This window comes from Felis catus, chromosome C2 (assembly GCF_018350175.1).
Source record: "Felis catus isolate Fca126 chromosome C2, F.catus_Fca126_mat1.0, whole genome shotgun sequence".
Lineage (NCBI taxonomy): Eukaryota > Metazoa > Chordata > Mammalia > Carnivora > Felidae > Felis > Felis catus.
Window position 1 is genome coordinate 17186335 of NC_058376.1, and position 24293 is coordinate 17210627.

General features: G+C 36.4%; 1 pseudogene; it reads right to left on the minus strand.

The window, feature by feature from the left end:
- Positions 1-18066: 18066 nt before the first annotated feature.
- Positions 18067-18166, minus strand: LOC111556410 (annotated as a pseudogene).
- Positions 18167-24293: the final 6127 nt, after the last annotated feature.

Sequence of the window (24293 nt, forward strand, 5' to 3'; positions counted from 1 at the left end):
TAGACTATTAAAACAGGCGGGCATTTATGCCAACAGGTTTAACGCATAGACAAAGAATCTATAGGATCTGAGGAGCCCCCAGAAACCTTACCTAACATCACCTGAAGAGTGAGAAAAATAAATGGAAGACATGGACTTCAGTAAGAGTTTCCAAACTGACAATCTGTATTGTGAAGAGTTAAGTTGAATGCTTCTTTGCTTGTTTTAGGCAGCTCTAGAGTGATGGCTTTTCATACAGTTCTAATACGATGGGTGTTTTCTTTTTTCTTTCTTTCTTTTTTTTTTTCTTTAATAATCTGTCATTCCTAATCTCCTTTTGGAGTCATGTAAGCAAACTTGAAGTGTTTTAACTTGTTTAGCTGAAATAATCATAGCAGTGCTTTCATTATGGTTTGATCCTTTACCATTAGGAATTCACACAGCTTACAAATGACTCTAGTCTGACTAGTGTTTATTGGCAGTCACATTGCCATTATGATACTCCAAGCCAATTTTGGTTGAGTTGAGTAAACATTCGGTAAGGACATTAACCCCAAGCATATGTTTCATGGAGGGCTTAAAACTTTACAAAACTTTGCAGGCACCTATGTTGCCTCAAAATACTGTCTTCTTTCCGAGCTGAGAATATTGAAGCTGGAGGTTGGATGAACGGTTTTCTTGAGATCACAGAGGGACGAGAGGTAAAGTCAGGACCAGAATCTAGGTCATCCGACTTCTGGTCTAGGACTTGCTTCAAGGTTGGGGTGCAAGTTTCCATCACTGCCTGCTACGTCTATCCCCCCTCCCTGACTCTTCCTTCCTATCCATGAGCCGGCCACCTTTCCCTCCTCACATCTCTATGTGGTGACAAGTCTATCCTCCGTTATTAATAAATAATTTAAATATATTTGAATGATAAGTGTCCATAAGTATCAACTTAAATTTCTGACCAAGCAAACATGTTTCCCGCCTTCCCTTTGTAACAGGCCTCAGCCAAAAATGGCATTATTTATGTTTGCAAAGTCCATAATGGTATCTATGGTCAGCTTGATCCAAGTTAGGTTTTAGGAGTGGGAGAGGATGAGACCAAGATCAGGGAAACATCAACTCTGGCTTGTGTCTCCGTCTCCACTTCTGCATGACTGAGTGGCAGCTTTTTATTCTTATTTTCTTGAGGCTCCTTGAGTCCTAGCACATTTCAGCCAGGCAACAAGGGGAATTTCCCTCTGGCTCTGTCCAGAGACTATTTGGAACTTCCAACTTTCCGTTTGACTCCTAAATATCTCCTTAATTCATTTGTATATAATCTGATTTTTTTTAAACCTGTGTCTCTTCATTTGTTCCTTCTTTAAGAGGCTAAGCTCCCTCCAACACATATCTTTGGGTTTGCTGTAAGAAAAACTTTGAATCTGCTGTAGCTTTCAACAGCCATGTTTTTTTGTTATAACTATCGCCAGATGATGTATTTAAATGTTTTTTTAAATACTATAGTACAGTATTATTAATTATAGTTACCATGCTGCACATTAAATAATAAATTTCTGTTTTCTTATTAAGGCAGATACATGCCTAATAGTTTTTCACTTTGCAAATATAAGTCACATCTTCCCTCAACATTTATAATTTTCAAAAGATTTCCTAATTGTTTTTATGCTTAACATTTTAGATGACTTTTAATTATATGTTTATTTTATGGCCATAATACATAATTAAAATTTTTTCTTCACTTCCATATATATATATGGATATATATATATGGATATATATATATATATATATGGCTATATATGGATATATATATGGATACATATGAATATGTATAGATAGAGTGTATATATATATATGTATATATATATATATATATATAGTAAAGAAATTTTTATGGAAAATATTACCTTTGGGTCCATAATATCAACTGGCTATTATTTTCGTGCAATAAAATAATGAATCTATCATGAATTAAGTTTTAACTATCCCAATTGCTGAATATTATTTTTTATGTTTCCTTATTATTTGTCTTTTATTTCTAGATATACAAGTCAATTTTTGAAAAAAATTGCTAGTAGTTCTCCACATTTCAAATAATAGACTTAAGGTTTTTACTTTATTTATTTATTTTTAATTACATTGATTAGGACATCCGAGACAACATTCATTGGTAGAAGTTGAAGGCACATGTCGTGATGCCTTTAATAGATATCCTGCTAGCATTGTCCCATAAGAATACATTTTGTTATGGTGTGTGTTCATATAAATATGTATATATATGCATATGGATATACACACATGTAGGTAAGAAGATAGATACTTACGTATATACAGACAGACATAGGTATTTCTCATGTAAATAATCTCAGTGAGTCTGGTTCTTTTCACCTTCCAGGCAACGTAAGAGTTGAATTTTCACCTCTAGATATGGCCAGGGATGGGTTTGGATAATTGACTCTAGGTAAAATTTACCCAAGAGAATAATAATTTTATCTTCCAGACTGTATCTCTCTTTCTTTTTCTGTTTCTCCCTCTGAAATGGCAATAGACAAACCACATATTTGTATGGAGTTTCTGTAATATGGAAGCTACCCAAAAACCTGAATCAGCTTATGGAAGAAAATTATCCTGTAGAGTGTCTCAAACAGCCATCAGAAAGGGAGATTTGGGGGAACTAAGACACTGAGATTTGGGAGTCATATGTTACTGCAGCTTAACCTAGCCTGTCTTGACTAATATTCTTATTTTAATACAATTTTTAAAAATACACTTAGGGGCACCTGGGTGGCGCAGTCGGTTAAGCGTCCGACTTCAGCCAGGTCACGATCTCGCGGTCCGTGAGTTCGAGCCCCGCGTCGGGCTCTGGGCTGATGGCTCAGAGCCTGGAGCCTGTTTCCGATTCTGTGTCTCCCTCTCTCTCTGCCCCTCCCCCGTTCATGCTCTGTCTCTCTCTGTCCCAAAAATAAATAAACGTTGGAAAAAAAAATTAAAAAAAAATACACTTAAAGTAATGATATAAAAATAACTTTCTTCTTTCTGATATATTATTTTTTTTATTCATATTAATCTATTCTATAATATTGATTCTATAATATTAATCTAATCTATAATATTGAATCAGTCTTGGAAAAATTAATTAGGTTTTAAATAAGTTGACTTATCTACTTATGAAAATATTCCATCTTACCAGTTGAAGGTGCTGTCATATTGTAAGAGACCTGGTTATGGACTAAAATAAAGATTTAAAAAAATTAGCAAGAAAGAAAGGATAGTCAATAAATTTTTTAAACATATTGACAGACTTTTCAGGGACTCTAAGGCGTTAATAAATACTGTTCAATAGAAGATCTTGCATCAGGCTGAATCCAAGAAGATAGAACATATTTGTTGGGACCTTTGAGTGACTTACTCCATTTAGCATCCGACTCTTGATTTCGGCTCAGGTCGTGATCTCACAATTTGTGAGATCAAGCCCCACATTAGGCTTTACGCTGGCAGTGTGGAGCCTGCTTGGGATTTTCTCTCTCTCTCTGTCTCTGCCCCTCCCCTGTTCATGCTGGAACACTCTCTCAAAATAAGTAAGCAAACTTTTTTTTTAAATGAACATATTTGTTAAAATGTGATTATGATAGTGTCACATTAATATGTACATTCAATATTTTTATTTTGCTTCAAATAAATTCACCTCATTTATTTTAGTGTTTAATTTTTTTTTGTTTCCAAGAAAAATAGTTTTATTTTCATTATTGTAATATATGGTGGAAAACTGTTGTTTCACTCCATGCAGCTTTCTTCTGCTTGCTGGCTGCAGATTCCTTCTTTCTTGTGGAAATTCATTCCGTGTGCCGTTGGTAGGGATGACCCTATCCAATCTCACTCCTTCTAGAGGTTATACTCATGACTTCCTTGAAAGAATATGATAAGATATGACATGATACATGCTAGAGGGGTCAGAGAGAACAGAAACAAGTGATTCTCCATAAGTTTTCCAGTTCTAGAGAAGAGATTTGATCTCTCTGCTGTGATTGTTGGCCAATTATTTCTTAAGTTTTGAACTGCCTTCTGATAACTTGCCTATACTGGAAGAGAACTTCAAGAGAAAGGCAAAGACAGATTTCTGTTGAAAATACTGTGATTTTAATGAATAAGAGAAACAATGGTGAGCAGGTCAGGGCCTTTCTAACATCAACTAAATCATTGGCAAGAACTATAACTTAAACCTGCTCTGTCTGACCTTCCAAATTAGTCTACTATCGTCGTACTAGTTTGGAAGGTCAGACATAGATAGATAGATAGATAGAATGAATAGATATAGATAGATAGATTGGCAATGGGGATCAAGTGTAGTTTTGATTAATTTTAATTGTTATGAAAGAGACGTGACTGATAATATTTTTAGCATTATTACCATCATGATTTTTATATATCATCTTTATTTTGTACAAATGGGAAAAATGGGAAACATCCTTTTTTGTAGGTAAACTAGAGATCAAGGAAGGAGTTCTTGGAAATTGGGTGAAATCAATAATGTTAGAGTAAGGCTTAGGAACCTAAAGGAAAGTAAAATTTCAGCAGAAAACAATAGAGAATTAGCCTGACAAAATATTCTTTCCTGCCTAGAATGGTTTTCTCTTTCTATTTTTTTTTCAACGTTTTATTTATTTATTTATTTATTTATTTATTTTTGGGACAGAGAGAGACAGAGCATGAACAGGGGAGGGGCAGAGAGAGAGGGAGACACAGAATCGGAAACAGGCTCCAGGCTCTGAGCCATCAGCCCAGAGCCTGACACGGGGCTCGAACTCACGGACTGCGAGATCGTGACCTGGCTGAAGTCGGACGCTTAACCGACTGCGCCACCCAGGCGCCCCTCTCTATTTTTATTGCATTCATTTTTTGTTTAGATATGATTGTGTTATTGTATACATGCTATGCTGAGATTTTTAGCTTCCATTAATTTAAACAGTAACCAAATTCATATTAGAATTCCGAATACTTTATTCCTACTCTAATGTGAATGAGCCAGAATTCTCTGTAATTGGATATTGCATATATGTTTGAGATAGTTTTCTGTGAGCAATGTGCAGGAGTTCTACCCATGAACTTTGTTGTAGTCCATGAGGCTGAATAGAGATATTGTGGTTCACTTACAGGTTGAAGAAAGTTGAGATCACCCAATAAATAAAATGCTGTCTGTGTGCATGACACACATATATGCACACACACATACACACACACACACAGGATGCGTGTATACATTTACGTACATTATTTTAGAACATTATTAGCACACCTAACATAAGATCAAAACTTTTTTTACATAAAACCAAGTCATAATTTTATTTATTGTAAATTATTTCAATAGTTAAAATTCCTCAATTAACAATAAATATATGCCAATTTAATCTCATTTTGTCACTGTTTTTTAAGAACTATCTAAAATATTGTTGTACTTTATCTTTTCTTTAAAATATCTCAAAATATGTAAGATTAAATTATGTTAACCACTTACATTGACTCTGGTTGTTTTATCAGAGTTAGACTTCTTTATCTTTCCTTAATGTAATGATAGTAGTAAAATTATTTCAGTAGTTCCATGATGGCATTGAATACATCTATGGAACACTCCCTCCTGAAGGTTTGTTTTTAATTAAGATTCCTTAGGAATGACATAATTGAGCATAAGCTCATCACATGGTCGTATGCCAAGAATTAACAATAGTTACATTAGTGAACTATGTTACCTAGTAACAAAAGCAACATAACATTTTCATAACAGTTGAATATATATTCAAAATTTCCCAAAGTTCTCATAACCAAATACATGGCAAAAATACTCACACATATTATATAAACCCTTATGAAATGTGTATTCTGTCTTCTGTCTTGGTGTTCTTTTTGTATATTATTCCAGTTTTCTACTTCATCTGGAAATGTGTTCTATGCCACGCTGGATGTCAAATGGGGAAATAGAAACAATAAAAAAGAACCAATTGAAAATTCTGGAACTGAAGAATGAAATTTCTGAAATTAAGAGATTTCCTTGGATGGACTTAACAGCTGAACAGACATGACAGAGGAAAGTTTAATGAACTTCATGATAAATCAATGAAAACTATTGAAGGGAAAAAATGATGAGAATTAAAAAAAAAGGAATAGAGACTTGAGAACTTGTCTGATGATCTCAAACATTACAGCACATGTAACTGGAATAATAGAAGAAGAAAGACTTGAGGACCAAAAGTATTCAAGAGATAAAGTTAAATATTTTACAAATTTGATGAAACACATGTAATGACAGGCATAATACGCTTTGTGGATATCAGGTAGAGAAAGGAAAAAGAAGCTTAAATTTATGTGTATCCCATTCCAACGGTTGAAAGACAAAGACAAAGACTAGATCTTGAAAATAACAAGAGAAAATTAACACATTATGTAAGAGGAGACAAAATTTCGATTAACGGCTGACTTCTCTGCAGATCCTTGGGGACAAGAAAAGACAGAAACAGGGGTATCTGAGTGGCTCAGCCGGTTAATGATTTTGGTTCATGTCGTGATCTCAAGGTCATGAGATCAAGCTGGGCGTCAGGTTACATGCCGGGCACAGAGCATGCTTAAGATTCTCTATCTCCCTCTGCCCCCTCCCACTCACATGCACCTGTGCATGTGCTCTCTTTCTCAAAAAGAAAAAAAAAGACGGAAACATCATTGAAAAGCTGGAAACAAACAAACATATAAACACTGGCAACCCAGAATTCTATATCCATCAAAAACATTCTTCAATAATGAAAGTAAAATGAAGATATTTTCAGGTAACAGAGAACCAGAGGAATTCATCACTAACGGATCTGCCCTAAAAGAAATACTAAGAGAAGTTTTTCAGGATGAAAGGAAATGATAGCAGAGGAAAGGCTGTGTTCTCAGAAAAGAAGAAAGAACATCTGAAATATCTGAGTAGATAGAAAAGAGTATTTTTTTCTTTTCTCCATTTCTGATTTTTTTGACAATCTCTACATGTGTATGAAAAAACATTGTCTTGTAGGTTTGTAAGTGTTACAAGTGTAAACCCTTGTAACATAAAAAAGAGAATTTATGACATATGTATTTGCAGGATTTTGGTATTTTAGACAAAGTAGTACATTATTGAATAAACTATGCAGAATTAAGGTTGTATAATGCAATCCTTAGGTCAATCATGCAGAAAAGAGCCGAAAGGCAACAGGAAAATTTAAATGGAATTCTAACAACTATTCAAATAATTTAAACAAGTAATAGTAAAAGGGAAACAGAGGAGTAAAAACAGAGCAGAAAAGCTGAGAGCATAAAAAATGCTTACCACAAAAACAACTGTATTTATTACATTAATTGCTAATAGATCAAATGATCAAAGTAAAAGTTGTATTTTCAGAATGGACTCATAAACCAAACCAAGTATATGCTATCTACAAGAAACATGCTTTTATTTTAAAGACAAATATGGTTTGAAAGTAAATGAACAACAACAAAAATATATAATGCAAGCTTTGAGGAAAAGAAGGCTTGAATGGTTATATTAACTTTAAGTGGAAGTTGTTAAGACAAAATATATTACCATAAATAAAGAGGGAAATTTCATAAGTACAGTTGACCTGTGAATGGGTTTGAATTGCTCAGGTTCATTTATATATGAATGGGGTTTTTTGATAAATACCAGACAGTACTGAAAATGCACTTTCCCTTCCTTATGAGTTTCTTAATAATATTTTTAATCTAGCTTACTTTATTGTAAGAATATAGTATAAAATACATATACCAAATATGTGTTAATTGTTAATGTTATCATTAAGACTTCCGGTCCACAGCAAGCTATTAGTAGTTAAGTTTTTAGGGAGTCAAAAGTTATACACAGATCTCTGACTGCTCAGGGTCAGCGCCCCTAAACACTCAGTTGTTCAAGAGTCCACTCCATAATTTTATAAAACAACAACTGCTGAGAACCAATAATCTAATTTCCCCCTTAAAAAGTTAGAGAAAAAGAGCAAATTAAACCCAACGTAGTTAGAAAATACAAGGTGAAGATAAAATATATCAATACAAAAATAGACACACAATAAAGAAAATCAACATAATGAAAAGAGCATGTTTGAAAAAATTAATAGGGGTGCCTGGATGGCTCGGTCGGTTAACCGTCTGACTTCAGCTCAGGTCATGATCTCGTGGTCCGTGGGTTCGAGCCCCAACTGCTCACAGCTTGGAGCCTGGAGCCTGCTTCAGTTTCTTTGTCTTTCTCTGTCTCTACCCTTCCCCTGCTCATGCTCTCTCTCTCAAAAATAAACATAAAAAAAATCAAAAAAAGAAAAAAAATTAATAAACTTGGTAATCCCTACCAGGTTTGCTCATGAAAATCATAAGAAAGACTCTGTCAATATCAGACACGCAAGAGGTTACATAGAAACTTTATATGTTTCTTAAAGGAATCTAAAAGGGTATCATTACCAACTTTATGCTGATAGACATGGTGACTTAGATGAAATGAACAATCCATTCGGCAGCCATTGCTGGGAAAGCCAGTTTCACACAGGTGCACCCTAATCAACACCTTCCTCAGCTTGCTTTCTGCCCCAAAGCTTTTTGGATGTTTTGCCTCCCGCAGTCCTGCAAACTAGAAAGTGCAAGTGTATGAACACCCAGAGGACAACTCCTGAGCAGTGGGAGAGGAAGAACTAGAACCAATGGGTAAATAAATATTCTCTTTTTTATTCTTTTCAAGTGGACAACTACCTGTAGGAGGCACCCACCACAAATTCCCAGCTACTTCAATGGGTCTCAGTAGACTCGAGCCCCAACTGCTCATAGCTTGATAAGAGACTCTCATGTTGCCTCTACCAGTCCTTCATTCCAGTTTTCTGGCATGGCAAATGCAAATAAACTATCCATAAGCAAGAGAATGTCTCGGATTCAGGTTCTGGGAAAAGTATGACATCAGTGGGAACAGAAAATTTGAGAACTATCTGGAAAATAGCAGCTGAGATTGAAAATGACAGGAAAAAACAAGGGCAGAGTCATTTGATGATGATCTCCAAAGGAGTGGCTTGCAACAGAAGCATATGTTTACTTGTCCATCTCGGCTCTGGTGCAGCCGTGATCCTCACTCAAGAATACAGCTGGATGGAATTTCTCTGTCGGAACAATGGCAGGTGTCATAGCGTAGGGATGAGGGGAGCATGTCACTTCCACTCACATTTTATTACACAAAGTTTGCCACATGGCCACACACTTGAGTGCAATTGCACAAGATGTATAACATTTCAGCAGAAGGGATTTCAAATATTTATGAAAATTGAAGGATGGTCGATTCAATAAAATGCAGGAAAAAGCTAATAGTAGAGCACTTAATAAAATTTAGCCAACTGGTCACAAGATTACTTTTAGATATAAAAAATTACAAAGCATGAGAAATCTCCGCAAACAAAGTAGAAAAGAAATTTTAATACGCTTTAAATAAAGTTATCTTAATTTTACAAGTGAAGTTTTACTTTTGTTTTGTTATTGTTGTTGCTGCTGTTTTGCTCATTTTACTGTGAAGCAAATGAGTTCCAATGAAATTATTTATATCAGAAAAAGAGATTTAGAACTGCAACTTTTCATCGTTTTAACCGTCCAAGATTTTATCACAGGCTTATTTTTCACCCATATTTTATTTTCGTAAGCTCAGAATTGTCAACTGGTAAAATGTTATCATAAAAGACATTTTTTTCATACAAATAAATCTGAAATAACTTTTCACAAATATGTTACAGTATTTGTGAGCTGCATAAATAGCAGCTGAACGCTGGAAAATCTTGGGATTTTGAATTGTGATTTATTTCACGGACGATGCTGGTTTCCTGTAGCTTTTAACATCCATTAGGATTCATGCATTCTCATAACCTAGCTGGTTTTCTGAGTAGGTCTAATATGTGCTTGCTTTTATGAAGGAATATCCTTGAGGTTTTTAATGATAATTTTAATCCTTAAATTTATAGAATGACTGATTCCATTATTCACAAGAGGAACTATATTGCCTATGATTCAACGACAACTCCACATCAGAGGATGTCAGAAAATCGGTAGCCTCAACTGACCTGAGAATGTCAAGTTTCCTTCACCGTGTGAGATTAATTTTGCGTTATACATCAGGCACTGATTTTAGTCAAGCTATTAAGGAATTATAGATGTCATCATACTGTTTGTAGATGTCAATTTCACGTTCCCAACTTACTCCTCAAAGTACTAGCTATGTAGATGTCAAACCGGTGCGGCTCCCAACACTCACACAGAATGATCCACCGGTATGCAGTTAGCAGTTTCTTCTCATTTCTACCCACTCTGCATCTGTACTAGGAAAAGTGAGAATCTGTGTAAAAGAAATTCTAATGTTGGTGACTATCACCAAAGAATGATGACTAAGGCAAAAGTAACATTGGATGAGAAGACATTTCCATTTAATTGTCTCGGGAGGTTTCAGGTACCTGATGCATGTGAAAGACAGGTGAGGGGGACACTTTCGAGCAGGGACTCCGAGCCACTTTTGAGCCAGAATAGGAGGATAATATGTGTCACTGGAAACCATGTACTTGAGCACGGTATTTAATTTGATTCCTTGTGGCAAGAGAAATCAGCATACTGTCACAAAGCTCGTATACCAAGCCACCCCAAGCACATATTTTTATGTAACGGATTTAAAAATGCGTTGCAGATATTACATAACAATATCTCACAAGGGTGGGCTGGTCTCAATTTTGATAATAGCTACTGTTGGGCTCGCCTACGCTAAGCTAATAATTTAAGTTTAGCTTGTCGAATCCCGTTCTTTTGTTTTATAACCCAAATCTGCTTCTCATTTGCGTGTGTAAGTTGGTCATCTGCTTTGGTGACAAAGAGGAGGTGCCTCCGGAAAGGTTCTCGGACCAGGCTGCAGTGTTGAAAGCTTCATAAATCAGTTCGGGTTCGTACAAATATTACTTCCCTGATCCAGATCTGGCATTATTAATAATGATTTATTATTTTAAAAAATTTCCAACACAAAACATGGAGAGCTTTGAAATCATAATTTATTTTCCTTGCTTGCCATGCAGTCTCACTTGTCATGATATTTTTCTAAGTTTTAGGCCTGATTACTCAGAGTGAGTGTGCCTGGCTAAAATACGTCCTTTACCTGAAAATAGAAACTCTAACTCTATCAAGGTAACTGAGCTGTGCAAATAATAGTATAGAAGATGGTCAGTTCTTTGCCTATGGTATGTTTATGCCATCATCCTTCTGTGTTTCCCTTCCTTAAAAATAAGGGACCTGGGAAATTTGCCTAAGTCTTGCGGGGTAGGGGGTGGGAATTGTGAATGATCACCCTGACAATACAGAGTGAACTCTTTCCTCCACCTATCTTCTAGAATCAACTACATGTAAATGAAAAATAAATTGTGTTTTTCCTTGCAAGGCTAAGAGACAATGCGATTTGGAATAGCTACAGATGTTTCCAATGCTCCTCTAAATGCATCTGAATTTAATAAGCCGAGAGTTTGTAAATATATTTGTCTGTCAATTAGTTTGTTCCAGTACTTTTGTTGGATGTAAAATGTGTTGGCCCAATTATTACGCTATTTTAAGACATACTCAAAGTTTGATTTCTTACTCGTGCCACCAAATAAACTTCAATGAAAATAAGCTATTAATAAAGTTTTCAAAGCTTCACTTTTAAAATGTATTTCAGAGGGCGCTTAGTAGGTTGAGCGTCTGACTCTTGATTTCGTCTCAGGTCATGATCCCAGAGTCATGGGATCGAGCCCTATATCAGGCTCTGCACTGAATGAGCAGCCTGCTTAAGATTCTATCTCTCTCTCCCTCTGCCCCTCTTCTCTGCTTGTTCTTTCTCTCTCCAATTAAAATAAAAAGTTAAAATACATTTTAGTAAAATAGACTTTGGTGAAATGCCAGAGGTAAATGTCATATACAAAAAGCAAAAACAAAAACAAAAAAAACAACAGGGGGGCACCTGAGTGGCTCAGTTAGTTAGGCATCCCACTTCGGCTCAGGTCATGATATCACGGTTTGTGAGTCTGATCCCTACATCAGGCTCTCTGCTGTCAGCACAGAGCCTGCCTCGGATACTCTGTCCTGCCCCCCCCCCGGCCCCCACCGTCTCTGTCCCTCCTCTGCTTGTGCTCTCCCTCTCAAAAATAAACATTAAACAAAATTTAAAAAAAAGAAATTAATTGAGTGAAGTTCATAATTTACAGGTCTATATATTATATTGAACAATACTGAGTAAAAAAAGAAATCACTGTACTTAAGTAAGCCATAGTAGAAGGAAACATGCAACATTACCCCCCATGGTTCACATTAATATTGACTTTCTTACATTCACTTCAAGCATATTTATTGAGTATCTTCTGATATTAGTTTGTCAAGCCTCTTCTAAAATAAAATGGTCTATAAGTTTTTGAGATGGACCATCATTTTTTGAAAAAAAATTTGCAAGACGTTACCTTGTCAAATAAAGTCACCTTAATTTTTAATATCAATTTTTATTTTAAGAGAGCAAGGTAAAAAATAAGATTTAAATATATTGTTTCACATCCTACAAGATACTGAGCATATAATGATTAAACAAACAATATTCCTGACATAGTAACGCCAGAAAGACAATTAATGGTATTTTGAAATGTTGTTCACCAGTGAAATAGAACAATGAGAAAGTGATTATAGCTTGGACCACACAAAGAAAGGAACACTTTAGACAGATGAAGTAGAATTAAATAAATTCCCTAACGGGATACTCTGTAGAATGCCACCAATCAGGTGCCCTGCAGGGACAAAGGCATAGAGGAAAACTTCTCCTAGGTTAATCAATAAACTATGCTATTGGCATTTTACAGGTCATTTTGCGGAGGAATAAAACCTACCTAAAAAATACTCTAATAAAATAATTTCTGTGCATTTATAATTTTTAGCTGTAGCTATAATCCAAGCTGTAAACTAACCAGATGACATGGGATGACAATGTTATGAAGAACAAAAAGAACTAGCAGGATAAAAAATGTCACGAAATATTTAAAATATTCAAAGAAACTAAAGAAACCAAAGAAATAAAGAAACTAAATGGACTAGTAATTTCTTTTTACCTTGGCTCTACTAGATTAGAGTTCCCATTGCCTCTTTGATGAGTAAACGAGCTATGTTAGATTATCATTTTATTATATATATTTATATATATATATATATTCATTATGTGTATGTATATGAATTGTATACTGAAATACATTTAGTTTCATCACAGAAGGCAGTTAACTTGACACATTTTTATCTTTACTTTGGCCTCAGTTTAAACTCCCTGTACACATAACACACTCAAATGCACGTGCGCACACACACACACACACACACACACCAAGATATAATTGGACCAATAAACTATGTCAACTAAACTGATATTTGTGATCAAAAACATATACACCCAAAACTTAGTTTCCTTTCCAAAAGGAAACTTAGGTAAGTTATGTACCTTTTAGGATACTTGATTTTAAAAGGCTTATTTCTCACTGCTGGGCTGTATTTTACACTCCCTCATTATTGCATAAATGTCACTGTGTCCGTTGCTCCTCTGATTTTCTGTGGTCACTCCAAGCTAACATCCAGTGACAAAACTTTTCTCCTCATCCGCCTGGGGGAACTCTCCCTGTTCCTTTTTTTTAAATGAGACAAAGAGAGACAAAGAGAGAGGGACAGAGAGAGGGAGAGAGGGGAAGGGGTACGAAGAGAGGGGAGGGGGAGAGAGAAAATCCCGAGGGGACTCTGAACTGACAGTGCCTAGGTGGAGCTTGATCTCCCGAAAGGTGAAATCGTGACCTAAGAGGGAATCAAGAGTCAGACGCTGAACAGACTGAGCCATCCAGGCGCCCTCTGGACGTCTCCCTATTTTTTCCATGTTTTTCCAGCATATTTGCTTTCCCCCGCCCATCTCCGTGATAGGTTAATTTATTTTGAACCTTGGTTTAAGGGCCCCGCATATTCTTCTCTTTCTGAACACTGTCCTTAAAGCTTTTGTCCCGAGAGTAGCTTAAAAACATGGGTGACCTGTGAGGCAGAGTTTCACTGAAACATTGAGTAACGGGGTATGTTATTTAAAAACAAAAATATGAAAATAAGATGAAGGGAAGGAACTATTATTAACACCGAACAGTTAATGCACTGGTCCTATTTATCTTCCATTTCCCACCACAAGTATTTGTTATGTTTATTTATTAAGAGAGAGAGGGGGAGAGAGAGAGAGAATGCGAGTCAGGGGGAATCCCGAGCAGGCTCTGCTCCGTAGGCGCACAACTCCCCACAGGAGGCTCGAACTCACCAACCATGAGGTCATAACCTGAGCCGAAATTAAGAGGCAGATGCTTGACCGACTGAGCCACCCAGACGGTTTCCCACCACAAGGATCTTCAGTCCTTGGACACCCATTCCCACCTCTCTTCCTTGGGCCCCAGTCTGTCCACATTTATTTACCTCTGTCCTCTCAATTACCTGTCAGCTTCTAACCCTTAAATTCTAGTTTTCCTTCCTGTAAAATCAAGCTCTTGGTTTACTTTTGCGCATCGCAGCAAATAAACGAACAAATCATGAACACGTTCTGTTCAACAGCAGTCTGACCTGAGTAACAGAAAGTTATTGGTCTGTCTGATCTCCATCTTTTAGCAAGAGAAAGAACCCATGAGTCTTTGAAATAACAGCTCTGCTATTCTGTTGGGGAACACACTGTGATGCTATACTTCCTCTCCCTACCAGCCAGGGTTAGCAGAAGACAAACAGCACAAAGTTTCATTCTCTTTACCTCTGGCCCTGTACATTCAGTCCACAGAAACTCCTCTGAGGCAGTTTATGTGTCGGTTTTTATTTTACTTCCATTTTCACCAACTCCTGCATGAAACTATCACAGGAATCGAAGAATTAATAGATTTCTTCAGTTTGAAGTCACAGTGGAGAAAGGATATTTTGATATATGCCTCTTAGAAATGGCAACTACTAAGAAATATGTTGTTTGAAAATGGTCCTGGGGCGCCTGGCTCAGTCAGTTGAGTGTCCGACTTCGGCTCAGGTCATGATCTCTCTGTGAGTTCGAGCCCCGTGTCGGGCTCTGTGCTGACAGCTCAGAGCCTGGAGCCTGCTTGAAATTCTGTGTCTCCCTTTTTCTCTGCCCCTCCCCCTGCTCATGCTCTGTCTCTCTCTCTCTCTCTCTCTCTCTCTCTGTCAAAAGTAAATAAACATTAAAAAATTTTTAAAAAAAGAAAGAAAATGGTCACTACTTCCCACCTTATTAAGTAGATTTAATAACTACATTCAGAATCCCCCCTCCCATAGCCTTCTGTTTCTGTCAATATAGATAAAAATTATGTGAAACAACTTGGGGCACCTGTGCAGTTCAGTCAGTTAAGTGTCTGTCTCTTGATGTGGACTCAAGTCATGATCTCACTGTTGTGAGATTGAACCCCTTGTTAGGATCTATGCTGGAGGGTGGAGCTCGCTTAATATTCTCCCTCCCCCTCTACCACCTCCCATCTCTCTCTCTCTCTGTCTCTCTCTCAAAGAAAAATGTGAAAAAACTTTAAATGTGAAAAATAGTACTTATGTATCTATTCTTTTATCTTTTGAATATTGAACATATTCAATGTCAGTACGCTTTCAAGTCAATGGGCATTTTATTAACAAAATTGAATAAATCACAATATCCAGGTGGAGTGTTTGGGATATTGAAAAAAAAAACATTAATAAATGTAAGAAAGGTCTGAGGTACAAAGGAGAGTATTGAAAAGAATAAAGTCAAGTGAGGTCCTGGGCTTTTGCATGGATATTTAATTAAATGCATTTAGGTAGAGGGGAAATGGATTCTCTATTAAGGTAATTTTTGGTTTCAGTAAAAAACAGCCCAATACAAAAAGACTTCAACCAAAGGAATATGAATTCGTTCTCACAAATAAGAGTCTAGGGTTGGGGCGCCTGGGTGGCGTAGTCGGTTAAGCATCCAACTCTTGATTTTGGCTCAGGACATGATCTGAGGGTCATGGGATTGAGACCTGTTGGATCCGCACTGGACATAGAGCTTTTTTAAAATTTGGGGCGCCTGGGTGGCGCAGTCGGTTAAGCGTCCGACTTCAGCCAGGTCACGATCTCGCGGTCCGGGAGTTCGAGCCCCGCGTCAGGCTCTGGGCTGATGGCTCAGAGCCTGGAGCCTGTTTCCGATTCTGTGTCTCCCTCTCTCTCTGCCCCTCGCCCGTTCATGCTCTGTCTCTCTCTGTCCCAAAAATAAATTAAAAAAACGTTGAAAAAAAAAAAAGAGTCTAAGGTTGGCCTTAACTTCTGGGTCTAACTCTTCTCTGAAATTCTCTTGTCACTGCCTTACTCCATATGGTGGCCTCTTTCTCATGGTGGTACCAGTTCTGGGCCAATATTTAGGCGAAGGTAACGTGCAGAAGAGAGAATATACCTCCCAGTGGCTCTCCTGAGAGAGAGAGAGAGAGACATAGAAGACAATAATGAAACACATTTCCCCCGTATTTCCAAACACATTTCTCTCACATGCCTTTGGCTGGTAGGGTCACATGCCTTCCCGTCTGAACCAAATCCTATGACCAGATTAATGCCATGTGATGATTGGCTTCAGCCTGATTTCGCTGAGAACCAATCCCTTTGCAGGACCACAGCATTATTTTAAAATTAATCATGAAAGCCTTTTTTTTTTTTTTTAATTTTCCATACTTTTCTTGCTGTAGCAAAGCTTTCTAAATTCCACTGATTTATTGCTCAAGGATAAATTGTTCTTTAAAGCTGTAAGATGTGAGTTTGGCCTGATCTGGTTTGAAGCTGGGTCCATACTGCTTAACAGCCCATGTACTGTGGGTTCAGTTACTGTTGCAGCCATGACTCACTGTGTCTAGCTGTTGGCCACGACATTATGGAAACTTCTGAGTCTGCACCTTGCGATGTCCCATATGCTGTTGACCAGGTTTCCTGTGGTCTAGACAGTGGCCTGCGGGCAGATCATTTGTGTTAATATCTATTCCCTGAACCATAGTATGTAAATATTGCTTCTTTGGAATTTGTTTGAGATTGTCTCAAAAAACTTCATTGCAATGTGTTTGCGTGCAAGGTATTTAATAAGCTGCAATACTGGATATTTAGTGTGTGCTTATTATCTGGTAAAACATATTTTGGAAAGCATTTCATTGATTATAATACTTGCCACTTTATTATCTTTAGTTTTTATATATGCAATCATTTCAGAAGCAGAGTTATCATGCAAATGATTCTATTTGAAAAATATGTAACAGTCAAATATGGCCTCTTGTATTAGATAGTAAAATCTGCTAGTTAATATACAAGGTGTGGGACTTTTTTTTAGTTTGAAATATTATACTATTTAATGACATCTCTGTGTATTTCTCACATACTGTTGTATTTCAAGTAAATATAAGATAGAAAAACTAAATACCAATTTAACAAATAGTCTTATTAGAGTTGAATCATTCACTTTATTTTTTATTTATTTATTAAAAAAATTTTTTTAATGTTTATTTATTTTTGAGGGACAATGTAAGAGCATGAGCAGGAGAGGGGCAGAGAGAGAGGGAGACACAGAATCTGAAGCAGGCTCCAGGCTCTGAGCTGTCAGCACGGAGCCCCACGCGGGGCTCGAACCCACGAGCTGTGAGATCATGACCTGAGCTGAAGTCGGAGGCTCAACCGACTGAGCCACCCATGCGCCCGAATTATTCACTTTAAAATATAATTTATTATAATTGCCCTTGTGTCTTTAACAAATAATCTATTTGCTGTAGTTTCCTTTAGGCAATTTCTTTTCAGGACTATCTCAGTTGCTTAACCCTTAGTACATTAGAAGATGCCATTACTATCTCCAGGAAGACAAGAGAATGAATCAGTCTCTGTTCTCTGGGAAGGTGAAATTATATAGATAGATACTAGATAATATGAGAGTACATATATTCAAGAGATTTTTTTTTCCTAGGTCGTTTAAAAAAATGTGTTTTGTCCTCATTATGGCTTGGTTATACAAAGACATAATGTCTTTTTTTTTTTTTTTTAATGGAATGCTTCGAGAATTTGGATGTCATCCTAGTACAGGGGTCTTGCTAACCTCCTCTGTATCATTTCACTTTTAGTATATGTATCATTTCACTTTTAGTATATGTGCTGCCGAAGGGAATACTTTTCTTTTTTTTTCTTTTCTTTTTTTTTAATCAAGGGTTTTTTATATTCTTGTTAGTCATAAGTACTCTGAATTACTGTTAGGAGTTTCTTATTTCCCTGTACTTGTGGGAAATTCCTGTAATGCTGTGGGGGAATCCCCTCTCCTACCTCCTTTTGCCAGGGGAATACCGGGAAGAAACTTCTACTAGACTTTTAGGAGCACACCTTATTCCTAGGAACTCCTATCCGTTCCTTGTGGACTCTGTTATTAGCATCAGCATTAGAACACATGGAGTAATTAATGGGATAAATACCAAACTAAGATGCAGTTACATTTCAGTTTCAGGGAGATATTGTAAGTCTCACACTATAGTAATATAAAATGCCGGAATTGAACCAGAGACTAAGGTACTCGTATTATCAAATGGAGTCTTCTAATGCCATTTTAGCTTTAAAATTTAGAATCAAAATGTATTGACTCCAGACTGTAGATCAGCATGGACATGGGGTTGGTTTTATTCAAACACCTGACTCCAAAGACTATAGGAGACAATCTACAGGCTCTGTTTTTTTTTTTTTCTTCATTGCTTGTCTATTCAAAGTACTTCTATAATTTGACTAGGAAAAACGATTTGACCTAATCCAAAGAATCGTAATACTTGTATTCGTCAGCTTTTGGAGATTAAAAATAGTAAAATGTATTTCTTCATTTCCTGCCTAAAGTTGTAATATTTAGCTTTTGTGTTACCAGTTTCCAGATTAGATTACTTTTTTGCCGAAGGCTTTGCGTTGCGCATGCCTCCCATATTACTACTTACTATTTTCTTTATGTGAGAGGCTTTGTGATAGTTATGATATTTCAGATCAGAGAAATTTGCTCTGAGCTTTATAAGATAAAGTGTCTGTGATCAGTAGTTTTATTTTTTTTCCCCTGGTATTTCTGGTAAAGCAAACTGGCACCTGCTATTTCCAACAGCCAATGGCAATTAGTCATTGCTGTTTTGTTACCTAGAAGACACAGTTCAAGTTTCAGCAAGTTTTCATCTTTCCCACCTCTATTATAATATCATTTATTCCATTGGCAATGTCTCTAGATATTTGATCATCTAGCTTGTGTGGTTCATCTTCTTGTTTCTGGGAAATTGTATCTATTTTAGAATATCTTCCTTCGCTAATGTAAAGTAATAAGATTTCATGGATAATAAGCCGATGATGTACACTTATCAATGATAGGTATAAAATATGTAAAATTTTATTTTAAAATCTGTTACGTTAACACGTAATTACCAGAATTTGCATACGACGGAATAACTAAACAAGCTTACACTTACTACAATCAGTTTGATAGGCTAAAAATTCTGAGGCAATGATATCGCATTATCCTTAACACTCCCACCCTTGTGTGTTGGGTGTGGTGGGGGAAGCTATCTTGTCTTGTGCATCAAATGCAATTATTCTTGCGAAGTCTCATCTGTACCTGGATTTGTTTTTTTTTTAATTTTTTAAATATAATTTATTGTCAAATTGGCTTACGTACAACACCCAGTGCTCATCCCAACAAGTGCCCTCCTCAATGCCCATCACCTATTTTCCCCTGTATCCCACCACCCCCCCATCCACCCTCAGTTTGTTCTCAGTATTTAAGAGTCTCTTGTGGTTTGCCTCCCTCTCTCTCTGTTTGTAACTATTTTTTTCCCCTTCCCTTCCCCCGTGGTCTTCTGTTAAGTTTCTCAAGATCCACATATGAGTGAAAACATAGGATATCTGTCCTTCTCTGACTGACTTAGTTCACTCAGGATAATGCCTTCCAGTTCCATCCACATTGCTGTAAATGGCATGATTTCATTCTTTCTCATTGCCAAGTAGTATTCCATTGTATATATAAACCACATCTTCTTTATCCATTCATCAGTTGATGGACATTTAGGCACCTTCCATAATTTGGCTATTGTTGAAAGCCCTGCTATAAGCATTGGGGTATATGTGTCCCTATGCATCAGCACTCCTATATCCCTTGGGTAAATTCCTAGCAGTGCTATTGCTGGGTCATAGAGTAGCCAGAGACCATATATTGAGTGGCATGGAGAGGCACTCTCCCATCACTGGATTTGATTTAGATTGAGATTTGAACTGTGAGCCTCAGCCTGATGATACTATAAGGAAATGAAATCTCTGTAGGGCCTTGAGAAGGAGAGAGTGAACTTTGCATGTAGAAGAAATATAGTTTGTGGACAGATACCAGATTTTGGTGGTTTTAAAACATGGCCACAAATTCTTTGCTACTCTTCCATAAAGAGGTGGGAATATGTCCTTTTCTCCTTTAGTATGGGCAGGATGACTGCCATAATCAATAAAATGTGGCAGAGAACGCTATGACTTTCCAAGCTAGATCATCAAATGCCATGCAATGTTTGCCTTATTCATTGAAACACTATCTGGGAGGCTTAAGTCTGCATGTAGGAAGACTAGCTAACCTAATGTGATCATTCCACAAGGGTGCCCAAGCCACATGGACCTTGTTAGAGCAGGTCCCACTGCAAGAACTTCAATTGACAGAGCTAATTGAGCGTGACCTTTGAATTCTCCAAATTCAGTTTTGTCACACATGCATATGAAAAGGCATCCAAATGATCGCAGCCCCAGTTACTCCCAGCCATTGAAAGCTTCCCAGTTAAGTCTCAAGATATCATGAATCAGAGACAATAAGCCATGCCTGCTGGCACTCTGCCTGAATTCCCCACCTTCAGTATCCATGAACATAATAAAATATTTTTTCCTTTATACACCAAATTGGTTTGGTTTGTCATGCAATACTTGGGAACTGGATGACATACCCAGCATAAATCAACATAATAAAGTTCAGCTTCCATTTCTCTACTTCAGCTTGAAAGCTATGATTTGAAATTTCAGGTATGCTATCCATTACTTGGAAAATTAAAAAACAATTAAAAACTCAAAAACGTTTTCCCTCACCTAGACTTACAACAGTATATATTTTTAGTAAACAGGAACTTTAAATTTTTGTTTAAGCATAAAAGGATAGTTGTGCATTTTGCTTTAATAGTAAATATTTAACGCTTATCAATTGTTTCATTTGAGTTTCTCAGGGCCCATTTAACACCAAAACAATTGAAGTCTCTCATAAGGTATTTAATATGCAATTATTTTACACGAAAGGGAAACTTAACCTGAATAAACTATTTATTCTATGTTTTTTTCTGTTTTTTCTTTTATTTTATCTGACTTCCATTTTAACCCATATCTCTAACGTAAATGATAATCATCTGGCATACACAATGTGAAGAATTTGGTGTATTAAATCCCACAACCTAAAGAAAATAAATATGCGTGCTTTTTGGTATAAGAAAAATAACATCAAGATCTTTCTCATAATTCAAGCATATGCATACAGTGCCTTTCCAAGAATTTTATACAGTCGCATGCACACATACACGCATCATTTGTTTTACCTCTTAGGATTTAAAGAATGTCAATAAGGTCTTTACACTTCATGAAAGGGTAAGCAAAAATGCAATTAAATATTGATAAACTTTGAAAAATATTCACTCATTATATAGGTGTGGCCTTATCCAAAATTTAAATGAACATAATAATTTAAATTTGGTAAACATAGACACTTTTCGTTAGTAGTTACACTGATGTTTTCCCTAAGAAAATCTTCCCAAAGCCACATCACCCTTAGAGGGTTTGCACATGCAAGAGGGGAAATAGATTTTTTTTTATCTTTCCTTTTGTAAACAATCTGAAACATCCCTTTTAAAATAATCTTTAGAGGGGCGCCTGGGTGGCTCAGTCGGTTAAGCGTCCGACTTCGGCTCAGGTCATGATCTCACGGTCCCTGGGTTCGAGCCCCGTGTCGGGCTCTGTGCTGACAGCTCAGAGCCTGGAGCCCGTTTCAGATTCTGTGTCTCCCTCTCTCTCTGCCCCTCCCCTGTTCATGCTCTGTCTCTCTCTGTCTCAAAAATAAATAAACGTTAAAAAAATTTTAAAAAAATAAATAAAATAATCTTTAGATTTGACTCTTTGAGTTGGTTGTCAACATCCATCTTCCGGAATACGGATTGCAGCAGTATTCATTAAAACTATAGAACTGTCTTCAGTAAGCAGAGCACTGAGTATTCAAAGCCTGTAGTTGGAAATTATGCTCAGATGGAAGAAATGTTATTTATGCAGAGTAGGAAAGAATCGGAATTGCACAATATTGTTGGGTCTTCCTCAGAATCTGAGAGTTGGCATAAATAAAAAGTCAAATTCCTTTAGAATAATCAATTGTCATAACTCAGTAGTAATTATTATGGATTGATTTCATTTCAGTAAAGCCAAAACCCTCTTCAAAAATAACCATCTATAACTCACAATTAATAAATCTCATTGCCCGTGGTGAATTTCATATCCGTTTGCTGAAGCACTGTCTTTCCAAAGACGTTATTTTCTTTCTGTACCTTCTTTCCCCCTGAGGGCGGTGCTACATTTGTCACAGGAGAAAGGGCTCCTAAAGGATGTTTCAGTTGTGTCGTGTTATATTCTCCCAACTCCACCCCATATAATTTGAATGAATATGTACCCACCTATCTTCGTATATACGTATATATATCGTCTTCTCCAAAATCTGCGTTGTAGTAGGCCATCTTAAATATAAAGCAGCATCCCATCTCTAAATGACAAATAGTAGTAGCGTAAAAGGAAAGTAAACCCACAAATGATTGAACGTACTATGTTTTTAAATACAAATTTCCAAAATGGTCATGTTTTTGTGTGAAGAATAATATGTTACAGGCAAGTAGAGTAGACTTAAAAAAAAAACCCACATTTTAAATCTTGCTTTCATCACACTTAATAGTAGAAATTTTGGAAAGTTCTCTAGTACTTTGAGTGTCTCTTCCACTATCATGTCTCAGGGTTGTTGTGAGGGCTTATGAAGGACACAGGTGCAAAGTAAGTACTAAATGAATGCCAGCTTCTTTCTCTTTTGTTCCTCTCTTGGAGTAGGATCAAGGCTTAGTCATACTTATATACTCTAATGTCTTGAAAACAGTGGACAGAAAGCAAATGCTTCTAAATTATGTTGACTTACTATTCAATTTTTATAGAATTTTAGTCAGATATTTGTGGTGATTTCCATATATTGTAAAACAAAAGTAACTCATAATTGCATAACGTAGATAATGCTTAATATTTCAGTGCTAACGAATGAAATTTATTCTAAGAATATTAAAATACATTGATATGGTCATTCTAGTTTAGAGTAGAGGGGCACCTGGGTGGCTCAGTCAGTTAAGCATCTGGCTCTTGGTTTGAGCTCAAGTCATAATTTCCAACTTTATGAGCTCAAGCCCCATGTCAGGCTTGCACTGACAGCATAGAGTCTGCTTTGGATTCTCTCTCTCCCTCTCTCTCTGCCGCTCAGGGGGAGAGAATAAAATAAATAAAATTAAATTTAAAACATAATTTAGAGTAATAGAAGTTATGAAAGGGTAAATACATGTGAAAAGGTAGTATATATGACAAGGTAAATAAAGCAGAGGTATATCTGATTGAATTTTAAGATTTCCATCCTTTTCCTTAACCCTGAATCCTGCACATGAAAAATAGCAGATGATGATTAATTAAATTCTACACTTGAAATCATATACTTCTTATATAAATTATTCTGTTGTTCACCATAACATTCATATAATCATGACTCTAAAAATTTTTTTATCAATTTTATCCAGTATGTTATTCAGTGTTTATTTATTAAGTTCTTATCGTGTAAAAGGAGGCATTTAGTATACTTACAACACCTACTTCCAAATTGGGGTCATTGTGCAATTTTTATTTTCAGTTTATTAATTATTTAAAATATTTACTGTGCCTATACTATGTACTGTCACTATCCCAGGGTCTAAGAATATAATAGATAATAGAACTGAGTTGGCGCCCACATGCAGCTTGAATTTCAAGGGAAAAGGCAGGCAGAAAAACTAAATGAAATAATTACAAAGTGAAGTGACAGACACATCTTGCCTTGTCTTTAGAGAATATTGGTGGTGCCATATTGAATAAGCGGTGAGACAAGATGTCTCTTAAGAGATAATATTTAACTGAGACCTTAA